At 32.0% G+C, this 9,933-nt stretch overlaps 1 pseudogene; it reads right to left on the reverse strand.

The window, feature by feature from the left end:
• Positions 1 to 5,620: 5,620 nt before the first annotated feature.
• Positions 5,621 to 6,893, reverse strand: LOC115231756 (annotated as a pseudogene).
• Between the last annotated feature and the right edge of the window lie 3,040 nt (positions 6,894 to 9,933).

A 9,933-nucleotide genomic window follows, 5' to 3' on the forward strand; every position in this document is an offset into this window, starting at 1 on the left:
CCACCACAAAAAAAGTCCCATTTAATCTATTTATGGGCATAAAATATCCTATTGAAACATCAGAGGAGGAACTAGAATCATTGTTATTGCAAAATGATGACATAGAATATTTGGAAGAGGAAAGGAATGAAGCGTATGTAAATATTCTGTTGGCAGCTGATAAAATGGCTCAGAGAAGAAAATGGAAGTATGACGAGGCTACTTTTAGTGTAGGAGAGATAGTAATCTTAAGGTATTTGGGATGTATAAACATGTAATTTAGGCAAGATAATGACGCTAACAAACGACAATATCCACTTTATGATGGATTAGAGATGGTGAAATACACAATTGTGGCAAAAGACGATTTTGTAGTAACAATACAAAGTGAGACAGGTGACATGTATGAGAAAATACATATTCACGCTTAATTAAAATTGGGAATGATCCTTCTTTTTTGTGATTCCTTGATAGAAAACGTTTTAAACTAATAAGAGGCTTTTAAAATTTTTTTTATTAAAAAAAAAGAATAATTATTTAATAAAAAAAAGATATGGATAAGCCAAAATTAAATAGATTGCTAAATAATTTAAAACTCATATTTTACACGGTATGTTGGTTTTTGGGAAAAAATTCATGTTTCAGTCCAAATTTTTTCTATTCAGAAAAGCATATTTTTGCGAACAATTAGGTTATGCTTTGTATTAATTTTTAATTTTAAAAGTTTTTATTTCTATTTATATGAATTTTTAGTGTAACATATCTGGCGGAGTAACAGTTGTGGCCTGTGACATCTTATTTTGGGAATGGCAGAATTTTCTTCAGATTCATAGTCTTATTGTTAATATTGTTTGGACTATCGCCATTTTCAATGATTTGACAAAGTTTAGAAATCTTAAATTAGTATTTCCAGAACTAATCAAATGCCTCTTCAATGTGTTGAAATTTGCATATTAAATAGCTATTTACAAAAATTTCTGGCTGATTTTAACGTCATTTATGACTCGTCCGTTAATCATGTTTACTTGCGTTATTATGTAAACTGCCCAATGGTACTATTTTTAGTTATTCTCTATTTTATGAAATTCAAACAAAGAGTCGTGCTAATCTTTATAGCAACAATGGTTTCTCGTAGGTGCGTGTTTGTCAAGCAATTTTCTTCATATTTCTAAGATTATTTTCAGCGGTTCCTCTTAACGGTTTTTTTCACTTTTATATTTTAAATAAAACGACCTAAAAAAAGATATGAGATCGAGGCATTCCGAACGGTAATAAATGTTTTAACGGATTTTTTCACTGTTCTTTGTTAGATAAAAATTAATAAATCTTTGAATAAGCCTTATAACTCTTTTGGTGCACTTTATGACAAAATGTTCACTCACTACGCACATAATACGGTTCCGTGGTGTGTATTGACCGAGTTTTATTATCGTGTTTTTGAATTATTGGTTATAACACATTTAATTGAGTATATAGTTCAGATGGCGTGACATCGGACGGGTCTCTGATAAATCCAGACATAAATTCTGGGTATTTTTTGGTTTGTTGATTTATCATAGACAATTGCTTCGCAGTAAAGTCATTTTTGGCAAAATTTGGTTTTGGATGTCTCTGATCATTTTTCAATCGTAAGTTAAGAAAGTATTTTGAAAAGATATTTCTCCCAATGACTCAAAAACCCAAATCATTTTTACAGGAACAGTCAATAGATATTCTATGTTTATTTTAGGAATTGTCTCAACAATGAGCTGTCCGTGGAGATACACCATGACACAATTGTATCAAAATTCTTCAAGAAAAATTTGGATGCGCTCAAAGTAGAAAACAGGTTTGACACTGGTGATGCAAAATAAAAGAATTGGGATTTAAACAATTGAGGTGATTAAAGGCGGCCTGGCTATCAATTTGTCGACAGTCTACTGTACGTAATTCGATTACTTGAAGAAAGAGTATAAACTTAATAACAAAGATTTTAAATTAAAAAGCAGGCCTTTTTAAGGTGATGGGGTTACTTTTCCCATTTAACTAAACACATTTAACCATTTAACTATCTCTTTTGGTTTCGTTAATTTTGTTTGGATTCATTTATCAAACGTTTTACGTTTTATTTTAAACTTACTTTTACGCAGGATTACGTGGCTATATTCGAGATGATGTATCTTTTGCTTAAAAGACCATATTAAAGGCTCATGCGTTTTATTACAGATCATGAGTTGGAATTTTGAAAATTTTTTCAAAGATTTCAAAAAAGAAACTACAAGATTTGATTATTCGGAATCAACGAACAGGTGATTTCTACATCTGCTAGTTTGTTTTTCCAATGTTACAACTCAACTATAACAAATTAACATTCCATCTATAAATTTACATGGTGGCTTGTTCACCTCTTTTGGACCAAGAAAAAGGACTTAAATAAAGATCTCACCATGGAAGAAGATTGCGGAGGACGCTATCACAACAAAAACTGGAGGCTGTTACTTAAAGTCGGCTTTGGTGACAAAAAATACCATTCAGTCAAAATTTGATGAAGTTTTTATGACCAATCTGGAAGGACAGATCGTTGAAGCAAGCGCTGCCAATATTCTCCTCAGTTATTGCGATCGCATCATTGTTCCTCCTCTTAAAGGATTCCAATATGGAATCACAATTCGGAGTTTACGTGAATTGCTCAAAGATGAGACAATTATTGTAGAAGTTCAGCCAATTGTAGAAGTTCAGCATAATTCAATGTGTTCACCTATTGACTACGGAAACAGCTGCTTTAAATTTCCCATGTTGAGTCAGTAGAAGGACGTCTCATTTTAGAAAAACGAGGACCTTTACGGATGCAATCCTCAATAAAGAAAACCCAAAATTAGAGAAATGAAGATATTATTCCAGCACTTTCAAAAGCAGCGGTTTTTGTTGGAGCATATGGGATATTTATCAATGTGCATCCCCAACCAAAACAATTTCGCTGCGATGCGCGGCAAACTCTTTCTTTGGATGAGTACGAAAATCTTTCCGAAAAAGTCAAAATCATTGCCAGTATAACAAAAAGACGGTATAGCGGAATTTTTTTACTTGAAATATAAAAGTTAAATAGTAATTGTTTATTAAATACAGTCCGACCCCAAAATGGGGCAGACCCCAGGGGTGGGGCACCCTCGGATTTTGGGGCACCCCCGCAATTTGGGGCACTTTATTCCAAAAGTACATTTTGGCAGAAAAAAAATAAAAATCGATAAAAAATTATGGAATTTTTGGGGCACCATAAAATCATTTATAAGGAATTAAAAATAAAATAAAATTATAATAAATTAATTATTTTTTGTTTTATTTTCAATTTATATTTTTATTGTTGTGGTTATGGATTACGAAACTAAATTGAAGATTGCTAAAGAAATTTTGAAGAAAAATTTATCTGAGAGGCAACTAATGAAAAAGTACAACACAAGTAAAGGAACATATCAAGAATAAAACGAAATATTGTACCTTTCTTGCAACACGGCAATACTATTTCTGAGGAATATGACACATTTAAAGCCGATAAAGATAAATTTGATGATCAAGTCTTTGAAATATTTCAAAGACTACGCGTAGATAAAATTCCGATTTCAGGCCCTATTTTGAAAAAAATTGCCTTAGTTACAGCTTCAAAAATTGGATTTACTTCTTTTAAAGCTTCCAATGGGTGGCTTGATAGATTTAAATTGCGGCATGAACTTCAATTCAAGTCAATATGTGGTGAAAAAGCTTCATGTGATTTATCTTATGTGAAAAATTATTTTGAAAAATATGACCAGAAAGTATTAAAATATGGACCTGAGAATATATTTAATTGTGATGAAACTGCGCTTTTTATAAAAAGAACTCCTCAAAAATCATTTGTTGAACAAGGCGAACCGTGTTTTGGTTATAAACAAGGGAAAGAAAGACTCACTGTTCTTCTATGCTGCAGTTTAATCGGGGAAAAACTTAATCCATTGATTATTGGAAAATATAAAAAACCTCGGTGTCTAAAAAATTTTGATGTTCAAGATTTTGGGTTATTGTATTCATCTTCTCAAAATGCATGGATGACTGGAAAGACTTTTATGAGTTGGCTTACACTTATAAATGAATCGTTTTGCAAAAACAACAGAAAAATATTATTAATACTTGACAATGCGGGATGCCATAAAACTGCCGAATGTTCGAACATCGAATTTTATTTTTGCCGAAAAATACAACGCCCTATTTACAACCTTTGGATATGGGAATAATCAAGATTTTTAAAGATTATTATTCCTCTTTCTTAATGGAATTTTTATGTTTTCAAGATTTCGAAAACGATTTTACACATTCTATTGGTAAATTAAATTTGCGTCAGGTTATGATGCTAATTTCAAAAGGATGGGAGAAAATAGATGCTAAAAGTATTGTTAATTGTTGGAAGAAAATCGACAGGAACCGTGATTCTTATGCAACAAAAAACTGTCTAACAGATGAACATTTAGATCAAGTTGTTAACGAAACAATTGATGGAGAATGCGAAGACATGAACAATAATGTTTATGATACATATTCAGAAACCGAAAATAGTGAAAATGTCGTAGCAAAAACAAAAGATCTGCTTAACAATTTAGAAGAAAAAATTTCTAATGTTGCACCAAGTATGCTCCGAGATTTTTTTGATTTTCGGCTGAAATTGACGAACAATATCAGACAAAACTCTACAAATAAAAAGAAAATAACTGAATATTTTAGTAAAAATGTTTTTTGATGTTTATTAATGGTTTAATTTTTAAAAAAATAACAAACCCCTGTTTTTGGGGCACCCCCGCATTTTGGGGCACTTGGTGCCCCATTTGGGGGTCGGACTGTAGTAACACAAAATCTGCAGTATTTCTTTATGTTGAGCATATTAGTTTTATACAATAAATTAGTCAATGTTTAAATAATTTCTTTAGCTGTTTCTGATTTTATCGTTCTATACAAAAAAATCTGAGTGAGCAAATGTTTTTTTGAATAAATGCCTCCCCTAAACTCTTTGATTTTTTAATTTTCTGCAAAAAAAAAAAATAAAACAAATTTTTATTTTAGTTTATCCATTAAACCAAATAAATTAGTTTATCCATTTTGAATTTTAATATAGGCACCTGGTCCGCTCAAAAACCGGTCACAAAAAATACTTCGAAGTTGTTAATTGGTAAATTATAAAATTTAAAGTTAATATCAATTTTTTTAACTTAACATTATATCAGTTGTCTATCAATTAATATCGATTAATCAAAGGGAAGGCTAGAGGCCTGGCGAATCGCCAAACTGTTCCCCCGGATAACGGCGTTCGAGAACCGTTGCAATAGCCAGTCCATTTCTATTTTTGATTCATTTTTAAACTAAAAAATATGTTGTGCCGCAGTATCCCTCTATACGAATAATAAGAAAGGGGTCGGCCGGGAATTGAACCCGGGACCTCTCCCACTCTATGAACGAATCATACCACTAGAACACCGAGCCTTTTTCTTTGTCATTTGTTCCTTAATGTCTACTCTATTATTTGCGAATCATTTTTTCATTTTTTTTGTTTTATCATCATTTTTTGTTATATGCAATCTTTTATTTATAGAATGAATGAATTTTTTATTAAAACGGAAAAGCCGAAAAAAGAGAAAGAAAGTTAATGATTTTTGATATATTCAACAACATTCATTGAAAGTTTTTCAGCGTTTTCCTTGCTTTTTGCTTCTGAATAAATCCTCACTACATCTTCAGTGCCGGACGGTCTGACGAAACATCTCCCGTCATCGACCAAATCTACATTTCTATATATGAAGTCTTGAAGTTCGTGATGTGACACAAGTCGTCTCTCAGCATCACATGTTTTAAATGCATACCTATCCGGGACATTAACCTACAAAATTATTGACCAATATTAAATAAGCCTTCATCAATACTGATGGAAATTCCTGATATTGGCCATTCCCGTCATCAAGACTCCATTGATAATAAGACAATATTATTTCGATTAATAACATGGCAGAAATGGCATCGCCTATTGCAGGATTTATCATTTCATTTGAAGGCAATAAAAATTTTGCCGTCCAAATTTCTTCTTTCTAAATTAAAATATCAAAACTAAATTTTATTACCACAGAACTAGAATGGACAATACTTTCTAATGTTCTGCACAATTTTTCAGAAAAATAAACAGACCCATGCCCGTTCGCTTCAAAATAAACACCAAGATCCAATTCTTTTGCTTTTTTAACAAGATGCTTGACTCCAGTTGGTACAAATAACACATCAACACCCAAAACATTTTTGATGTATTTAGACGAGGCTCCATTGGCATAAGCTGTTTGTACTGCTCCAAGAGAAACGTGCTGAAATAATATTCATTTATTCACTTTAAGATGGGAGATTGTGATGAGATGTTTAAAAAATTTGACAAAAAGACACAGAATCCGATCTCCGTCTAAAATAGTGAAACCATTTTTATCATTTTGGTAAAAATAGATTATCCTATCTGCATCCCCGTCAAAAGATATACACTTTTCAAATTTTAGTTCATAAAAACCGACTGGTTTACATTTTTTTGTTTTTACATAATCAGCTCCGCAATTAATATTGAGTAAATGATAGTCATTAATTGCAGCATTATTTAATTTATAATCAAAAATTGTAGATTTTATGGAACTTTCACTGAGAACGACGGAAGCAACTCCATTGGCACAGTCCACAAGGATGGAAGATTTGGAAAAATCTTTATTTAAGAGATCTGTAGCTTTTTTATAGTCTCCGATAAGCCGACTTAAATAAATTTCGATTGAATTTTCAGGATTCCAACATTTTTCGTTGTTATAAAACACAGAAAAATGCAGACATGGAGTTGTGGTGAGTCCAATATTGATAGGAACGATATAATCAACAAAAAGATTAATTCCATCCATTAAACATCCTAAAAGTTCAAGAGAGGAGCCTCGGCTGTCGTATCCGATTATAATATTAGTTTTTGTTTTATTTTTCGTTTTAAGTATATCCAGCAGTGATAATAATAATTGTTTGTCATTCGAGTTAACAAATTCATTACAAATTCTTCAGCTTCTTGAGCCATCATTCCTCCATCTGGGTCTACTATTTTTATTCCATTATCTTCTGGAGGGTTGTGGGATGCTGTAATCATTAAGCCAATATTTGATTTAAGAAAGATAGACCGAACAGAGGCAAACAATCCAACTTTAAAAAAAGTAGTTTTAATGTATCGGCGCATCCGCGATAACCGGCTGTGCCATAATTCCATTTAGGTTCTACGATTGTATTTTTATATTTGCTTATTCCTCTCAAAGAACCACTTTGAAAATCCATATATATTGAATTCTTGCAACATTATTCAAATTATAAAATAACAAATAATAATACAAAAATACAGAAAATATTTTACAAAAGCGTTACAGTCCGATTTTGAATTGGAACACTAAGTGTTCCAAAAACTGAGGTTTTGTCAAAAAATTAATATCAATATACATTTAATAATTTAATTAATGCAAAAAAGTCTTAAATATTATTATTTATTGAAAATAGTCATCGATCCTTTTTCCATAACTATAATTTTTCTTCAAACTACTGAACAAATTTTGTCTGAAACAGTAAAAATCATTTAACAAAATTGGAGCTATGTCTAGAACTGATTCTTCCAATTCATTCACTTTTGTTACTACTTCTTTGACCGTAGTCTGTTTATTTTGCATACCACTGTAAAAAATTTCTTCATTATCGTGGCTTTCCGTATTTTCCAACACTTCGTCTACAACTTGTTCTATAACAGGGGTGTCAAACATGCGGCCCGCGGGCCGCATGTGGCCCTCGAAAGACATCAATGATTGGCGTAAATTAATTTTTGTAAGTAAGTCGTAGTAAAAATCTTTTTCATCTATACAACAAATAAATTCAATTAACGCCTTCGAATAATTATCTTTAAAAGCTTTGATTATCCCATTATCCAATGGTTGAAGAATTGGAGTTGTATTTTTGGGTAAAAACAGCAATTCGATATTTGAAAGCGATTTATTTTCATGACACGAAGCGTTATAAAGAATTATTAAAATTTTTCTCTTTTCCATTTTCATTCGTTCATTCACTAAGAATAACCATTGAACAAAAATATCTCTTGTCATCCAGGCATTTTTGGAAGATGAGTACATAGCACCATAATCCTCAGGGTTAAAATTTCTGAAGCATCTGGGATTTTTAAATTTCCCGATTATTAAAGGATCAAATTTTTGGCCTGAATAACTGCAGCAAAAGAGCAAAGAAATTTTTTCCTTTTCCTTATTTATTTTAGAACCTGACGCTTTTTTATTTGTTTGTACGAATGATTTTTTTGGGGTCTTTTTTATAAAAAGACAAGTTTCATCGATGTTAAAGATATTATTTTTTCCAAATTGATCAATTTTTGCATGGAAAATTTTTAAAAATGATTGAATTCCATCACGATTACATGAGTTTTTTTCGCCGCTAAGGATTTTGAATTTGAGTTCATGTCTTTTTTTAAAATTCATTAACCAACCATTCGATGCTTTAAAGCTTGTAATGTTCAATTTACCCGCAATTTTCAAACCCTAAAACAATGTGAGAAAAAGTAAAATTACCAATTTTTTTGATAAGAGGACCAAAACTGGAATATTTTGGAGCCGTAATTGTTGAAAAACGTCGATAACTTTACTATCCAATGTTTTAAAAATATCGTCAGTTTTTGTTTCAGTCCGAAAATTTGGAATAATGTTCCCACAGGTTATTTTCGGCGTAATCGTTTTTTATTCAAGCAATTGTGCCAATGCTCGTTTCATATTTTTGAGCAAGTACTCTGTGTGAATGACTTTTTAGTTGTCGAGCAATTTCAACCTTTTTCTCGTAACTGAGACCCATAATGATTTAGCGTGGAGTTTTTTTAATCCAAATTAATTAATTTTTTTAATGGCTAGAAATAAATAATAATAATAAATTTTGTTCCAAATCGAGGTTTTCATTTAAAAGGAATTATTTATTCTAGGCAGAGATCCTACAAAGTGTTCCAAAAACTGAGGTTTTAAATGTTAGGGTCAAACTACTAAGTAAAGTCAACAAACTAATAAATTCTCCCAGCGAGACGGAGGGAACAGCTGTTGCCACGCATGACAGCCAGCAGGATCCTCTGAATGAGGAAAGTAAATTCCCTAGGGTCCTTGGACCGCAAAACTGAGGTTGTTTCAAAAACTGAGGTGTTCCAGCCCCGAGGTCTGTTCCAAATCGAGGTCGGACTGTATATATTTTAACTAGCCGTTCTGGAGTATTTAGTTCGGTAATAGTCTCCGATAAAATCGTGCATTAGATCGTGTATTTATATTATATCTTACTGTAGAGATAAACTATTAAGAGTCCTTGAAGATATCGTTGATGATGACTCTTTGAAAATTGTGCGTTTTTTGCTGAATGATACGAGACTCGTAGTGAAAGTGGGGATAGACCATGAGGATTGGTACTCCACCAGTTTTTCTTTTAATCTATTTGGAAGCTGCATTGAGGGACCTTAGAAAGAAATTGCATTAGTTAAATAATTATTTTGTGAAACTAATATACGCTAAATGACATCGATTTTGCGTCTGAGAATGTTGAGATTCTAAGAACTGTAGTGGCTAAAGTCACAATAGTTCTGAAGAGGTGATACCTGAAGATCAATTCTGAAAAAATGTGATTGGCTTTGATTCTGGGGCTATTGACACTGAATAATAAGAAGTGACCGGGTCGCTTTTTGTAATGCTGAGGACATGGCCTGCAGAAAAATGTTGGCATCCTGTGTAGTAAAAATGATATGAAGTATCTGCACACGCAGAAAACTTATCTTCTTAAATTTTCAGATAAGCTTGTATAATGCCGATGGCTTCAAAATCCCATTGGTAAAGAGAAAGTTTTGGTTTCTGCCACAAAAAAGTAGTTCCATCGTGAAGCAAATAA

Source organism: Octopus sinensis, unplaced genomic scaffold (assembly GCF_006345805.1).
Source record: "Octopus sinensis unplaced genomic scaffold, ASM634580v1 Contig18758, whole genome shotgun sequence".
Lineage (NCBI taxonomy): Eukaryota > Metazoa > Mollusca > Cephalopoda > Octopoda > Octopodidae > Octopus > Octopus sinensis.